This window comes from Canis aureus, chromosome 18 (assembly GCF_053574225.1).
Source record: "Canis aureus isolate CA01 chromosome 18, VMU_Caureus_v.1.0, whole genome shotgun sequence".
NCBI lineage: Eukaryota > Metazoa > Chordata > Mammalia > Carnivora > Canidae > Canis > Canis aureus.
Window position 1 is genome coordinate 3,967,046 of NC_135628.1, and position 17,310 is coordinate 3,984,355.

At 40.2% G+C, this 17,310-nt stretch overlaps 1 long non-coding RNA gene across 1 annotated transcript in view; it reads left to right on the forward strand.

The window, feature by feature from the left end:
• The window catches only part of LOC144288505 (uncharacterized), a 683,266-nt gene that overhangs the window by 573,601 nt on the left and 92,355 nt on the right, over positions 1-17,310 (forward strand). The gene's annotated exons all lie outside the window — the stretch shown is intronic.

Here is a 17,310-nt window from a genome sequence, read left to right on the forward strand (position 1 = left end):
GTTTAACAATCTAGATTGTGTCTAAAGCTCATCATCAAAGCATCCATATATCGGAAACTCCCAGGATATTTTGCTTCTGAGATATAACAATCCATTGACAGACTGACTGGATTTTCCATTCTCTGGCTAAAATATTACCCCATGCTGTGTGTACAACCTACAAGCTCCAAACCAGGGCCGGGGATGGCCCCACTGAATAATTGTCAATAAATAGGCTGAGTCTGATACCAGTGAAGCACCAAGTAAAATCTTCCTGTCTCCTTTCTGTGAGTTCATTACTAATTACATAAATACAACCTGTCAAATCCAGGAAGCAACAATAAGAGTCAAGGATCCGAAGTGTCAGGAAATCAAATCTACAGCTGTTTATTGAACACTCACCATGTGCAGCATCCTGATAAGACCACAAAGCCCATGGGAGTTAGGGATGGGGGAAGACCGGATTTCAGAATCTAGAAATCACTAGGTATGACATCAGAGTAAACCTAAATCAGAAACAAAACCAGCAAATTCCCAGCAAATGCAGCCACTCAAAGGCGGGAGAAAGAACAGAGTTATTTGCCAGGAAGAGGAGCAGAAAGAAAGTCAGGGAAAGTGATCGAACAACTGGGAAATTCCCCAGGAGCAAGGACACGCAGAATAACTGAAAATGTCAGGCAGATCAGAAGGGGAAAAGACGTCAGACACTCTCACAAGGGCAATGCCCCCGCGGAGACAAATACTAAATCCAGCGGGCAGCACCTTGAGCAAAACACTCTGAGGGCTTGGGCTCTTGGTTTCCTGCCCTAGCCTTTCCGGAAAGTTCTTTCATATAGTTTTCTTAGGTAAATGCATAACAAATTTCAATTTTACCCAGATTGGTGTCTAAAAGGTGGAAAATACTAACTCAGAGGATGACTTATTTCATGTCATCTTAGCTGAGTAATATAAAAAGCACAGTAAAACCAACCAATTTAGCAAAACATGCTTACTAGAAAGGCTAAAAATACCCTAAAAATGAATTCAAAGTTTGCATAGCCACTATTATTTTTTCTGCAGTCATCATGAGAAGTCAGTTGTTGTTGTTGTTGTTGTTGTTACCTGCTTTAAAGCCTCATCAGCAATGATAAAGGAAAATGCAAGTTTATTTTGCCCCCACTAAATGCCAGAAACTATTTAAGGTGCTTTACTCATGTTACCCCATTTAAGAGCTCTTACCTGAGAACTATGAGGAGACTGTGTCTCTCACTCCGAGGAAGCTGGGTAAAGAGATTTTGCAACAGTTTGGGGTGCAAGAAGACTCGAGGTCATAATTACGACAGACACTTTCATTTCGTGAGAGACAACTCATGCTCATTATCCCGCTTGGCTCACAGCCTCTTCTCTGGCTGGGTTGAACTGTGATACTCCCCGCGGCTTTGCCAGGGTGATGCAAAACTAAGTACTTCCATTAATCTCGATCCATGACCAGTTATTTCAACCTAAACTAATTTATTATGTACATATTCCGACTGTTTTACATTTAGCTGATAAGAAATGATAGCTCAAGTACTTTGAAAACAAGAGTAGGGAGCTAGTTAACTAAGTGCAGTTTGCAAGGCTCCAAACCAGAAGATGCAGAAACAGAGACGTTTCACTCACCGGTTATCCGACCCAGATCACACAACCTGTTTGGGAAGTTGGAAGACGCTTCTCCTTGGCCACTTAAACTTAACAAGTTGACCTCGAACCTCCTTACCTTACTACACAAATTTCTTTGCTATCACAAAAACAGCTCCTTAAGCTTTCCAGATACTTGACAGAATGAACTTTACCCAGAGATGCGAAAAGTGAACCAGAAACGAGAGTTCATTGACCTTATTCTTCAACTATACCAATCCTGTGATCTTGAGTGAAGAGTAATTTCACTCCTCCGCATTCTTGTTTATTCAGTTGTCATATGTGAACAGCGACACCCCACAGTTATGAGGAGAGAAAAATTCTTAATGTTTTTACCAAATGTTGATTTTTTTTTTTTTACTGTAAACAGAGTCTGTAAGAAATGTTCCTCAAGTAGGGAGGCAAGAAAACAGTGATGGAAGCCATGTAATTAAAGAGAGATGCTCCCAAGAAATGAAGCTCATAAAATTCAAAAGCATCTCTTTATATGTCTCCTGCGGTCCCGGAAATAGCTCATCCCTACATCCCAAGTTCCTTGTGTTAATATCAGAGGTCCGTTTTATTCCTCTTGTCTATAATGTGATTTTCCTTCCTATAATTACACATCATAAGGATAGACACACATCCCAGAACACTCCCTTTAGGAGCAATGCTTGGGAGAACACTTCTCCTTTCTTGGGTTCCCAAATAGGCACTGTTGTCCGAGTAGAGTCTGAGGATGATTTCAGGGTTCGCTGACTGGAGTGGCTTTTGTTTGAAAGGAAAAGTCAATACTAATCTGAGGTGGTGATTTTTCTTATCTTTTTTGTCTAGAAAAATGCTCTTTAAAAGATTTTATTTATGTATTCATGAGACACAGAGAGAAAGAGAGAGAGAGAGGCAGAGACCCAGGCAGAGGGAGAAGCAGGCTCCATGCAGGGAGCCTGACGTGGGACTCGATCCCGGGTCTCCAGGGTCATGCCCTGGGCCAAAGGCAGACGCTCAACCACTGAGCCCCCCAGGCGCCCCTGGAAAAATACTCTGATGGACATCTTTCAGGATGAAAGATAACTGCAATTTTAAAATAAGGTGGCCCGAGGACAGTAGAGGACAGGGAGCTAACAGGAGAACCCGATGTGTTACCTTTTGGCCATGGCTTATGGCTCATTTCTCCAGCCGCCATAACTATTGCAAATAGTTAAGAATCAAGGAAACATTTTGGTAGAACACTTTATGATAGGCACGTATAATGGTATGAACAAATCATGTTCATGAGCTGTTTAATTGAAGAGAATCACTTTGGATATTAGCATACTTTTACTGCATTTCCTTTTTTGCCAGATTATTATCCTCCAAAAAAATTTCAGGTCATTATGCAAATGATGGCTATACTAGTGAATCCTAAGTATAATTGTAATCATAAAATCATTTGTTTCATTTAATACATTTTGAATATATGATAGTTAAAAGATGGAATGAAGTAAAGTTTATATTTGCATATCAATATTAGTCACTAAGAAATTAGTAATAAAACATGTAGCTAGGGCAATTTTTATCTCTTAAACAATTTCATATATAACAGCTGTCTTTCTTTTTAAGATTTATTTATCCATGAGAGACACAGAGAGAGAGAGGCAGAGGCAGAGACACAGGCAGAGGGAGAAGCAGGCTCCATGCCGGGAGCCCAACATGGGACTCGATCCCGGGACCCCAGGGTCACGCCCTGAGCGAAGGCAGGCGCTCAACCACTGAGCCACCCAGGTGCCCAAGAGCTGTCTTTACAAATGCAAACAACTCACTTGCAAGGGGGATTGGAGCTGATGGCTTAACATACTGATGTTACTGGGTTGATAGTGTTCCTCCAGAACCATCCACCTGGATCCTCAGACGGTGACCTTACTTAGAAACGGGGACTTAGTATATGTAACTGGTAGGATGAGATCACACTGGAAGGGGGTTGGCTCCAATCCAATGACTGTTGTCCACGGAAGATGAAGGAAGAGGGAAATGTGGACATAGAGAGACCCACAGAAGAATGCCATATGGAGATGGAAGCAGAGACTGAGGTGATGCATGGACAAGACGAGGAACAGCAAGGATTGCCAGCAGCAACCAGAAGCTAAGAGAGAGACATGGAAAAGATTCTCGTCAGGGCCTCCAGAGGACCTACCCTTCTGACACCTTGATGCTGGACTCGGAGCCTCCAAAACTGTGAGAGGGTGGATTTCTGTTGTTTTAAGGCACCCGGTTTGTGCAACTTTGTTAGCAGAGATCTAGAAAACTAATAGACCGATCATGAATCATTTCCAGCCAATAATAAATGAGGACATTTACTAGGGACATATTTTAAGCTTATTTGAGTAACTGTGTGAAATGAACTAATCTTCCTTTATGTAAGTCGATTTTGAAACTCATTCAAACCAGTGTTTTATCAGTTACTCATGTTAGTAAAGCGCTAGTAATATTTCTAGTTTTCAGACTTTTTTTTTTTTCCTGGTGAAATAATCCCTATCATTTCAATGCTTGCCTCCTCACTTTTAGATGAACTCCTAGGTAGCAGTGATCTAGAAATCAAGAAAGCAGGAAACGAAAGAAAGAAAGAAAGAAAGAAAGAAAGAAAGAAAGAAAGAAAGAAAGAAAGAAAGCAAACAAGCAGGAAACTGTTCCCTACTTGTCTTTCTAAGCTATTCATTTCTGGCTTAGTACTCATGACAGTTGCCCCTCATCTTCCTTTTTCGGTAACCAAGACTCTCTTGGAATAATAGTGTTGTGTATACCGGGTTGGGCCGTCCACCTGTCCCATCTCACTAGATGGCAGGGAAGCAGACAGGTTGTTTCCTGACGGTGTCCAGTCACTTGCTTTCCTTGTGAAGTTGACTGAAATTTAAAAGCGTTGCTCAGTAGGGCTTTTTCAGTCAACTCTTTAAGAAGGCAAAGGAAAAAGATGGTTCATTGACTTCTGGTCTTTTATGCTCCTCCTGGGGCCATCAAAATAAAAGGGGCAATCACACAATTCCTGAAGCCTGAAAAAAAAATTATTATTACTAGTGTTATCTAGTTGTACTGTCTACCTTCCTCACATCATAGAATGTAATCATATTCCTACAGCGCACTGGAGGAACCAGAAAAGGCCTCAACTGTTCTAGTCACAGCACGGTAGCTCTGGTCAGGCTATTCTATTAAAAGTATCGAGGGAATACACTGTCTTGTGTATGTACATTTACTGTAGGATTGTTTAAATCCCTCAAAGAAAATAACTAAACTAAAAGAAAATTCTCTCCTTCCTGAAATGCAGCATTTGCATATTTAAAGCATCATCTGAGTATCTATTAATGACATATATCACATATGAATATCTTGGTATAATTTTTTACCCTCTTTTTTCCCCCCTTTTTAGCTTACTGCCAGCATACCATCAACCCTTGGGGGAAAAGATGCACACACATATTCTAAAAGCCTATAATGCATAAAATCTTTTTTTTTCTCCACATTTGATGCAGTGTGAAATGTCAAATCCATTGTGGGATTACAAATCTCGCATAATAGTAATATAGACTCTAAAATCAATCGTGCATAAAAATAATAAATCTTGACAACAGTGTAGTCAACATAAGAATGACCCGACACAGTTATAAAATGCTCTTTCCAAGTACCTGTGCTAAAAGCTATGAGATTTAATTTCTTCTTCTTCTTTTTTTTTTTTTTTTTTTTTTTTATGATAGTCACAGAGAGAGAGAGATAGAGAGGCAGAGACATAGGCAGAGGGAGAAGCAGGCTCCATACACCGGGAGCCCGACGTGGGATTCGATCCCGGGCCTACCAGGATCGCGCCCTGGGCCAAAGGCAGGCGCTAAACCGCTGCGCCACCCAGGGATCCCTATTCTTCTTTTATTATAAGCAAATTTCCTATCATCTTTACATTTCCTGTAGGAAATGGGAGATATTAACCTTCAACAAATTTACATCCCCATAGAAGTCAACCAATTTACTAATTCACATGATTCATTTATTTCTTCTAACTATATTGACGAGTTTTTGTTTTGTCTTCATGACACCATTTTAAGGAGCTAGCAAGAGAGGGGAAGAAAGAGGAGGAACTAAGGTATGAGAGAGAGATTGAATTTAAGAATAAAATTAAACACGAAATTCCTGATATTCTAAAATATTCACCACCAATTGCATATTCCTAAGAAAGACATATTTGTAACAATCTACTTCTAAAGATAAATTTTTCTTATGCATACAAATTTAAATGACTGGATACATGAAGAATATAGCGTAAAAAAAAAAAAACAAATATATTCATGGGGAATATATTGATAATCATTCTTTATAACAAAAAAAAACATGCCCTTAAAGGAGTTTGGGAAGGTGGTGGAGTAAGAGGACGCTGAGCTCACTTTGTCCCACGTTTTCAACTAGATAAAATCCACATCGACATCAACAAAAAATGTACCCTCGTGCCCACCAGTCTTTCTCTCTCACTGGCTTTTGGTCTGTAGCTGCAGCAGAAACCAAAGGAACGTTATGCAGCAGATTGGAGGAGAAATGAATTGATCATTGCTTAAAAAGCTGTTACAAAGACAAAAACAAAACTATTTGACTAAAACTAATACAGTTAAAAGAAACAAGGTCATTTTAGTGAAATTGCTTTCGGCTAATTGACCTACCACCCATTACTACGTAAGCCTGGCTTTTCAAAAATGATGTTAGCCAACATTTTAATAGAAGCTGGCTGGAGCCAGGTTATGCTTCATTTCCATAGAAAACAGTCCTCTCCTCTGCTCTCCATTACAGTGTGTTTTGGGGGATCAGTTTATTTTCTTCATCTTCCTCTTTCCGCCTACTTTTATGTTATCACCCACATTTTCTCTGCTCATTGAGCATAGAGAGACTTAAGGGGAGCCTCACAAAGAATAGCTGTCTACTCAAACAGCCTGATATCTCCGGAATCCCCAAGAAAATTATACTACACTCATTCGATTTTCTTTGAAGGGGGCCAGCCCCACCCGTTCAGCATATAGATATTTATTTATAGAATTAAAATTTGGTTTTCGTATTTGGAAGTTCCTCATAATCATTTTCTATTCTCAGTTTGCTGAAATTTTGCTTTTACGTCACCCATTTGGCTTTTCAGCAGAACATTTGCTGATTTGTCATTGCACACAATTTCCATTACACTTATTTTGAACGTTTAGATGTAGCCATTCTTATTCCATCATCTCTGCCCATTCTGATAGATACAATAGCCCTAATAAGTACCCTTGTGAGGACCCCTCCCCAAAGCAGATCCTTATAAGCTTGAGTAAACTGTAGCAGTGATAATGTGTTGTCAGGGTTCTCCAACTGATTTTATAATAATCAGCTGTTTTTCTTTAAGTTTCCAAGAGTCACGTTTCAAAAGCAAATTTCAAGGGGGGTGGGGCACGTGGGTGGCTCAGTAGTTGAGCATCTGCCTTTGGCTCAGGGCGTGATCCCAGGGTCCTGGGTTCAAATCCTGCATAGGGCTCCCCATAGGGAACTTGCTTCTCCCTCTGCCTGTGTCTTTGACTCTCTGTGTCTCTCATGAATAAATAAATAAAACTTTAAAAAAAATCAAATTGCAAGACTATATTATTACCTTTTTTAAAAATCACACTTTTTTATGACATCTCACTTTCAAATCAAGGTGATAACATTATAAAACAGAATTCCCACGGTAGCAGAAGAAGGTAGCAACATCTCTATTTTTTTAAAAAGATTTTATTTATTTGTTTTGAGAGAGAGAGAGCAAGAGCATGATGGGGGGGAGGGGCAGACAGAGAGGGAGAAGCAGACTCCTCACTGAGCAGAGAGCCTGGATGCGATGTGGCCTCCATCCCAGGACCCCGGGATCATGATCTGAGCAGAAGGCAGATGCTCAACCAACTGAGCCACCCAGGTGCCCCAGCATCTCTATACTTTAAAATGAATTCTGTATTTGCACCTCACATAAATAAATCAGTGACGTCAGTAAAATATTAATTAAATAAATAACTTGTCTTTAAGTATTTCCAATAAATAAAATTTCAAAGTCCAGTTTGGTGTATACAAGCAGCTCTAACATTAGCATCACGTGCTTGCAGGGTTTTTACTGCAGAGTGCTTGCAAAATTTGAAATATCACCAGGGCAGAACAAATAGCTTCTTTATCTAATCAGAATAGTCAGAGCAGCTGTTTGTTAAAAAGCATTCCAAAATCCTTTTGTTCAGAATTTCTTTCTCAGAATTTTCCAAACTGGACTAGCCTCCATGCCCTTCATTTTTGGTAGACAGAAGTGCCAGTATTTTAAAATCTAATATAATTTTAAAATGTAAGGTTCAAATAAAATAATACAGTGTTCTTATACATATTTATAACTGCTATATATAAAAGAGACATTGGATTTCTTTTTAATACTCAACTCCCATCCCCTTCCCCTTGATCTGATTTGCTGCTGGCTCATTTTAGAATATATATACAACGAGAATAATACCAGAATTGAAAACAAGGAGACAAGTACTAGACATAGTGCATTTAAATATCTCTATATTGAATTCTTCCTGGGTCTGGGGTAGAAAAACTTGTTTTCCACTGTGGAACTATTTCTGAATCACCATTTTTCATTAACGCCCTAAGAATATTGGACTTGTGGGTATGGGAGGGTGACATTTCCCTGTCCACAGAAACAGGAAGAAAGGAACAATGACAAAATGTTGGTTTGAGAGCTGTTTACTGAAGGCAGATCTGAATCTAGAGTTGTCAGACTCTGGACAGGCTATGCTCCAAATAAATATTCTTTAAAAATATATATTCAGTCTTTGTGAATGGGGACAGTTTCAATTAATGGAGTGCTGTTCTAGTTGACTGGCAACACAAGGAAAAATATAAAGGGACGTAGGAAAATGGAGCCAGTGTGTAAAAATGCCTCTTAAAAGAAACCAGGCATTTAAGGAGAGTAAAGAAAAGATAAGTCTCTAGCAAGGCATCTGGCAAAGCCTTTTCTCACATCCTCACATATATGCAAAAAGAAAAAAAAAGGGGGGGCAGCGACAGCACTATGAGTTAGATGTAGGTATAATCAAGTGGACAGATACATAGGTAAATTGCTCATACCCAGAGGGAACTAAATAATGTGTTATATGTCATTCTAGAACTTTTTTAGTCAATGCCTCATGGCTCTACCTTCAGCCTTTTCCCATTCAATGTTTTAATCCCTGATATGAATAAAGATACAAATTTTATCACTTTTGTGCCCACAGCCAAGTCATTGTAAATCCATTGATTAATGGAATCAAAATGCCATAAAGACTTAAGAATGTTAGAATAATATGCTATATATTTCTAGATGAAACTTAATTTATAAATGCAGAGTCCTACACTTAGATGAATGGTAATTACAATGCTTCTAGGTGGAGACTGTGGTTTCGTGACAGAAATTACGGAAAAGAATGAGGATTTTCACTAAATTTACTTCTCTAATGTGTTTTTTTGTTTGGTCAGTTCACTGTTTTATTTGCCTAGAAGACACTCCAGGGTATAGTAAACACTCAATAAATATCATTTGAATGAATGAGTCAAATGTAAAATCTAACTACGAAAAGTCATTAGAACCTTAGGTTGCTTTAATAGAAATGGACAAGCAGCAGAACAAGGGAGAACACGGTCCTGTTTGCGCCCTCTAGACAGACCACAGCCAGAGTAGGATTATGTCCATATCTGAACATTAAAGTTGGATGCGTAAAGTCAGACTATTCAGAGGGAAGTTGCCAGAATAACAATAATACTCAAAACCCAGCAGGAGTCCCAGAAATAAGAGGTGAGTCATCAGGGTCACTGTCTTTAAATGTACAAAAAGCAGTTTATATAAAAGAAGGGTTAGATTCATCCTGGATGGTGTCAGTGTGGAAGACTAAAATAAATGACAAGAATAAAGACTTCAGCTCAATATGGAGGAAGGATCTTCTGGAAGAAGACCTATGCAAAGATGCCAAAGCCTTAAGAAGAAATTCCTGCATTTTGAGGTATGCAAGAATAAAATGGACTGCCAGTAGTCAAAATGATAGAGGGAGGAATAAGAACAGCATAAATTTTTGGACTTCAAACCTTTAAGAGACCTCCAGTCCTTACTCTTTTAGTGATTTCTAAATAAGATCATATCAAAGTGGGAAAAAAAGTTCTTACAACTTACAAAAACTGCGAAAAGATCAAACACAAAATACAACAAATCTATTTATCAATAAGTCATATCTATTTCAAAAATATGAGCTTGATGTTTTTACCTGAGGAAATTTGAAGGGCTAGAAAGTGGTGATGCAAATATATTTGATTTTCAGCTGTTGTTTCCTAGAGACAAAGTTATACACTTATAAATAAGTGGACAAGAATAAAAATCATTTTATTCCAATGCTTTCACAGTTAACCTATAATAATAATAAATGGCAATAAAAATGACAAAATTATAAAATATTAATGAGAGAAGGGGCCTTCGCAGGTAAGATATAATCTAAGGCAATCCTTTATGAAGAGCTCCCCAATGCCTCTGTCTACACTCTGATTAAACACCGACAGTGTGCAGAAACTCATGACCTCAATCCATTTTGACATCTGGCCTAATAGATGGAAATTATTTTATGTAAAGTCATATGTTCCCTTCTCATAATTTTACCAGTTCATCCTGTTCCCATCCTTCAGAACTCCATAAAATTCATCCAAACCTCTCTCTACAGGAACATCCTGCAAATCACCAAAGACAGCTATCAGGTCCCTACTTCTTTCATTCACCAAGCAAAATACCTTCAGTCCTTTCATGTCAGTCCCCAGACAGGGACCCAAAACCACGCTCACTGCCTAGCCATGTACAGTAGTAAACTTGTTATAAAGATTTCCTTATTTATTTTAGAGAGAGAGAGAGAAAGCATGGGAGCATGGGAGAGAGCATTTCATGTAGACTCCATGCTGAGCACAGAGCCCAACACAGGACTCGATCCCAGGACCCGAGATCATGACCTGGGCCAAAACCAAGAGTTGGACGCTTAACTGAGTGAGCCACCCAGGCCCCTCTACGCTACTCAATTTGATCAAAGGAGGTCCTGTAATCAAACCGAGGAGTTTACATGGCTAGGTCATGAGCACAGAACACAGTGGTCTGGTGGCGTCTGCCCAGCAGGGAGTTGAGAAGCTGTGTCCGTGCCTTCAGCAGGGATTTTCAAGCCCTATCATTTTCAACTATAACTAAAATACCTTTCACTACTCGGTATAAATCACTACCTACCAGTGGTATTGATCAAGACGAGGAGTTAATGTAAGTAGTGCCATGAGATTCCTACATATTATTTTCAGCCACGTGTGGGGCATAACTCAATCAGCCAATAAAGGGTAAGAGGTAAATATTATCCCCATTCACAGATATAAAACATGAAACCCAGAGATTGAATGATTCAGTCAAGGTCACACAGTCAAGAAGAAACGGAAACAAGCCAAGGATTCTCTGCACTTTTCACTGTACCGTCCTACCTTCCTGTATATTTTCTATAATCTTCATCTATTGAATAATTCATGACAAAATTATTCCTATATTAACATAGAATTAGAGTACAAAATAGTTTAAACATAAAATTCTCTATTTGTTTTTGATCTTTTTGTATACATTTTAAAAGTAGGGGAACAAAAAGTTTCAGCTTGTTGGGTACTTCCAAACAGCAAGGTTTTCTTACAGTATTTGTAAAAAAGAAGCTACCTTTAATTCAAACTGGCAGGTAATTTTTCTTTAGGGTCTAGAATGATGAAAGTAGCATTTTATGCTAAGGCTCTTGAGACTGTAAACAAAATAAGAAGAATTATGAGTTTGAACCAAAAATTATGAACTATGGATTCAAAATGTATTAGCACAGACCTAAAAGCCATTTAAAAGATTGAAAATGATTCCGTTTTCACTGGCTTTTCAGTTTCTTTCCAGGAGAGAATTGACAATTCCATTAGAGCCATAAAATTATGTCTACAGAGAAGGTTCAGTAGGATCCTACTGAACAGGGTAGCAGATGCCTGGGAAGTCAGAGGAAGCTCCCTGAATTATAAAACCAGAAGAACAGAAGAACTCGGTATGTGTAATTTACACACCACCCAACGATCCTAGAAAAAGCTATTTTCCAGAGACATGCCGATGCACCTACAATGACCTTTTTGAGCTGCTGTGGTATATTCTCGGATGATGTCACAAGGTTTCATTTGACACAGGGCCCCAATTCACTGAGTTTTCTGAATTCACTGAGTTTTCTGTCCCCAGTTCTGGTGCAGCTTTGGGGAAAATTAGGTGAAAGTCAGCCATTTCCACCTACTAAACTCCTCTCGAGAGTGGGGGCACCCTGGTCACTTACGTCAGGGTGACCACCATGGCTTAGCAAAAGACAGCTGTTTGTAACACATCCGGCCATAATGACAGCCCCCCACCTTCCCAGACTGGGATACCCTCCGTGGCCATCTGAAGCCCTGGCATCTTACCTCATCATATTTTACCATATTCTCTTACCTCTTGCTCTCAGGAACTTCCTTTGTCCCTGTTTGACCTTGATTCACACTCCACAAACCAGAAGTTTTCCCCCTTTAAACCATTCATTACACTGTGGGAAAAAAATTTCTTTCCTTATAGTTTTATTCCCTCAAAAACAATTGAGCAAATCATCTTCTCCCAGGAGGATTTAATCACCTTTCCTCTAAAGATGGCAGGCGTGTGACAGCCACAAACCTGCCATGTACTGTGATGTATTATAAAATCACGGAAGGAGCATTGAACTTGAAATCAGAATATATGACCTTGAATTCAGTCTCTGCTACTCAGCTTGGGAAAGTGATTTCATCTTTCCAAGTCAGGGTTTTTGTTCACTGTTGGGCATGAAAACAACACCTACTTCTTAAAGATTAGACAAATCATATAAAAAATAAGCAGGTATCCAAAATGTGCGAATTTTCCAACTAGAGATACAAGTTCTCCAACTAAGGCTATTGACTTTTTTAATCCTCAGAGCTCCAAGCACATTGTATATGTACATCAAACAAAAATTGTTATCCAGGGAAGTAAAAACCAATATGGTAAGAGAAGGTGGTAAAATCTCTACTGAGCAAATTAAATATATGCTATGGACTGCATTTTACATATTGAAAACGTTATTAGAAAAAAAATACAGGAGTATTATTACCTCCCAGACTTCCTTTTTTTTTTTTTTTAAGCTAGGAAGATTTATTTTCAAAAGTCCATAGTTTATGTTCCATCAGTCAAATATAAAATTCAAAACCTATAATAATCAAAGACTTAAGTGCAAAGATACATCTTCAGATCACAGGGAACTGAAATTCAATTAAAAAAATACTTTGGTAGCTCTTTTCTTGCTAATAACCCTTATCAGAATTAGGTCTTGTTGGCTGTATGATGGCACGAATTTGGTCTAATTTTTTATGATTAATTAGCTATACCTTTTAAATATAGAATATTCGTGTTATCAAGAGATGTCTGCTTTATCTCCCTTAAAAGAGATAAGGTTTCCTGAAATTATGCCACTAAAGAACACTGGTGGAAAAAGAGTCGGGTGACTCTGATTTATTTGCTCTAAATTAACAAATCTCTTGCTGCAACAAGATGCTCACTTAGGAGGAATGTAGCTACAGGGTTGTTATCGTTAAATATATACATATTTATTTTTGTTTTCCATCACATCATGAAGAAAAAAAAAAAGGTTTTTTATGGAAAAATCTAGATCGGGCAATTCTGCATCCACTTCTATCAATCCTTGGAGAAGGGATCCCTGGGTGGCGCAGTGGTTTAGCGCCTGCCTTTGGCCCAGGGCGCGATCCTGGAGACCCGGGATCGAATCCCACGTCGGGCTCCCGGTGCATGGAGCCTGCTTCTTCCTCTGCCTGTGTCTCTGCCTCTCTCTCTCACTGTCTGCCTATCATAAATTAAAAAAAAAAAAAAAAATCCTCGGAGAAGTCATGACTCTTGATGTTTAATGGAGCTAAGGAGGACGCTAAAGACCTTTGTGTGTAAAATTTAAATAATAGAAGACGTATTCAGAAATCTTTTAGGGCGCTCATTTGTTTATAAAATGAATATACTGGCAATAGAAAGGGACATTCTCTCATTATTAATATAAATGGTTTTTCCCCTGAGGAATGAATGAAAAAGCGACTGACAATTTCCAGGTCTTTAAAAAAGCCCACAGAAAGCTGGACACTTGGGTTTAACTCCTTGGGGTTAAACTAAAAAGAAGCCATCTAAGGGGCCCTGGGGGCTCAGGGGTCGAGAGTCTGCCCTTGGCTCAGGTCGTGACCCCGGGGTCCTGGGATCGAGTCCCATATCGGGGTCCCTGCCGGGAGCCTGCTTCTCCCTCTGCCTGTGTCTCTGCCTCTCTCTCTCTCTCTCTCTCTCTCTCTGTGTCTCTCATGAATAAATAAATAAAACCTTAAAAAAAAAAGCCATCTAAGGTGTCCAAGTGGAACCACTTTGATGTTGGCAAGGGGGATCAAGAGCCTGAAAACCTAAGGTGAAATGGAATAAAGGTCCCCGTGGGAAGTGCATCCGACATAGCCTTTGTTGTGTCATCATCCTGGTCTTCGCAGCCACTAGGCTGGTCATCCAAGGCCCCAGTATATTAAACACACAGCACGAAGCAAAATTACCATTAACTCTCCCCAACTTGAATTTTCCTTCAAATTTGAAAATAATTGTTTGCTTTCCTCCCTAAAGAAATTTGGTACTACTTTTATTTATTGCTGTGGGTAGAATGATATCACTTACCTATCAGGACATGGCAGGTCCTAGAAGCTGCTACTGGACTTTGGCAGTTTCGATGTATATTCGCATTAACGTGAGCAGCTCCGCACCATGAAAAATGATTTTCCTCCTCTTTCTCTTAGCAGGTGTTATAATGAATCTTAAGTAGTCTCCTTCTCACCCAACGTGTATATAATTATATTCAGTTATTAGTTTCCTGTGCTTACCTCCTGTGCTAGGCCTTGTTTTTAAATATTAGTATTTTTCTATTGACAACTGGCAAACTAATCCCAGGGGAGCATGCAATCGCAGTTCTCTTGTACTCCAGAAAACTGAAATACTCATTATGATTTTAGTGAAACTTTGAGTTTGCACACTAACTTTATTATTTCTGTCCACACGGTAACCTTGGCAGTATATTTTGTCCCCCTTAAAGTCTGTAGCAAGGACATTACTTTCAAAGTGTTTTTCTGTCCCTAGTAGAGCCTTGCTCAGAAAGTTGGTAAGTTGTGCTCCGTATCTTTTTCCAATGCTTCAGGGATAAATCCAACCCATTTAAAATCCCTCAGCATAAAATGAGTTATTTCTACCAGAGAGAATGATTTTTTGAAGATGCTAGAATTTTTTTCGATTTCCCAGGTCATCTCGTTCAGAGATGTGTCCTATTTATGTAGCAGGCTCAGTCCCTGTGTTGTATCACCTAACAACATTGGCATGACACAGCTAATCACAAACACACGCAACTCGAAAATTTGTCAAATTTCTAAATATGTGGGACTCAGCTCTGGGGCATCTATGTCTCCTTTAAGGATATTTTTTTAAATGGCCGAAACTAATTTTGTTTGGTCATGTGGTGGGAGGAGGGGAGGGACAACCAGGAACAGAAAAATACTCACTTATGTGTAAATGGATTAACCAAGTTGTGCAAATATAGATACCTGGAAACAATAAACACGTCCTATTTCCCTGGGGGGCTCTTCCTGGAACATCTATCCTTTTGAACTTCCCAAGATCTGGAAAAGAAATCTCGAACTCTTATTCTACTGATAGGATAGACTTGGGAGAGGAACAAAAGGGCACAATTAAGGACATTTAGCACCTTTTCCTCAGGCCTGGGAAGGCGCCACGCAGTCCCTGGGCAGCAGGACGGGCAGTCCCTGGGCTGCCAAGGGGATAACTTGTTCAAACGGGTTTAGGTAGTTTATCGCCTACGACACAGCAGACGGAGCCTCGCGTTGGCATTGGTTCCCTTTACCTCCATCAAGTCCCCGGGGTAATGAAGAGGCACCAGGGAGCGGTTGCACACCCCGTGGATCTGTGTCACAGTTGAGAAACACAGGGTTTAGGAAATGCCCACCTGCCATCCCGCTCCTTTCAGCCCTGTGTATTCAAGGCCGACAACCTGTAGGCTCGGGTCTATCCAAGGCCCACGTGAGCCTGCCCGACTAGTCCAGCAATATCTCCTTGGTCAGGTTTAAAATGCACTTTCCTGCCTCAAGCCTGGTATGCCCAGGGGAAGCCTGAGGACAATTTTATCCAAAGTTAAAATGAGCTACTAGATGTAGATGCCCCGCATTATGGTAATGAGCATCCTAGCCTCCTCTTTTAACACCAACAGGTTTTGTTCCCTCCTTCCTTAGGACAGTTTTGCCTCCACAAATCTGGTCGCCCTCCAGTGTCCCCTGTAAAGCAAAGCCCAACAAAAACCTACATAAAACCCAGTCCATGTGGCTGACACACTGATGTCTTATCTCATGCCTGCCAGCTCCACATCTTATCCCAGTCCCCGCCGGCTGGAATGCTGTTAGAACTCAGATACCTCCCCGGGTCAAACCATCCTCCTATAGCTGACTATAGCCACTACTTTTTTTTTTCTTAAAATGCCTCTTACTACCCTATAGTCTTGGACCAGCTCCAGCACGACACTGGCATCAGCCAGGCCTGCAGGCAGATTGAGACTCGTGCTGGGCTACGCCGCCTTTCTGGTCGTTCCTTAGAGGACTGTGCTAGAGGATTCGAGAGCTAGCTCAACCCCACATTTTCTCTACTCTGTTTTATGTGAATAGACACAATATTAACTTTAAAGAAAAAGTACTAGGGTGGACAGGGAAGGAAGTTCTTATCCAGCATGACACAGTGACAGACCCAATGCCAAGTGCTCCGTGTATAAACTGTTTGGTAGAAGACTATTTTTTTTTAAAATTGTTTTCTTCCTGAATTTTTTTTTTTTTTCATAGCTAGGCCATTCGCTCACTTGGTTAACCAGTGTGTCAGAGAAGGAACGGCAGAGAAGAAAGGTCAGACATAAAAAAGCCTTTTTAAAAAATTTTCTAGGCTTTCGCAGTCACTCTGGAGACTTTGGCTTTTACTCAGAGGAAGTCACAGGAGACCCAAGAGCAAAGGAAGAAGAAGATGCGCCTTACCTTGCAAAAGATCTCTCTGGATGTTTGGTTAGAATAAAATGAAGGCCAGACTGAAGCCAGGAAGTCTGACCAACCTGATTGAGAGGGTATTGCAATAGCCCAGGGGATCAGTGGTGGGAGTTGGGCCAGGGTGGCGGCAGTAGAGAGAGTAAAATGTAGTTGTATTCTGGGTGTATTTCAGGATGGTCACGTATTAGTGAAATGACGAAGTCTGGTTAGAGACCGGAGAGGTGGGCAAGACAAGAAGTCAACCCAGGTTGAGGCAGGTGGGCACGGGGTGCTCTGGCTGCAGCTGAAACTGCCCAGGCGTTGGTCAAGGACTTGCTGTGGGATAAACAACCGCTCTGACCTCATCCTGCTACCTGACTACATAAGGATAAAATGAGTCGCTGTTACTTTGTCTACTTGAAGGCCTGTATTAACAGTTTCCCTGGAGAGAAGCCACACGGGTCATTTCAAAGTCTATGCCAACTTCACGTGGACCCAGCAGCCGCGCAGACGGACAGC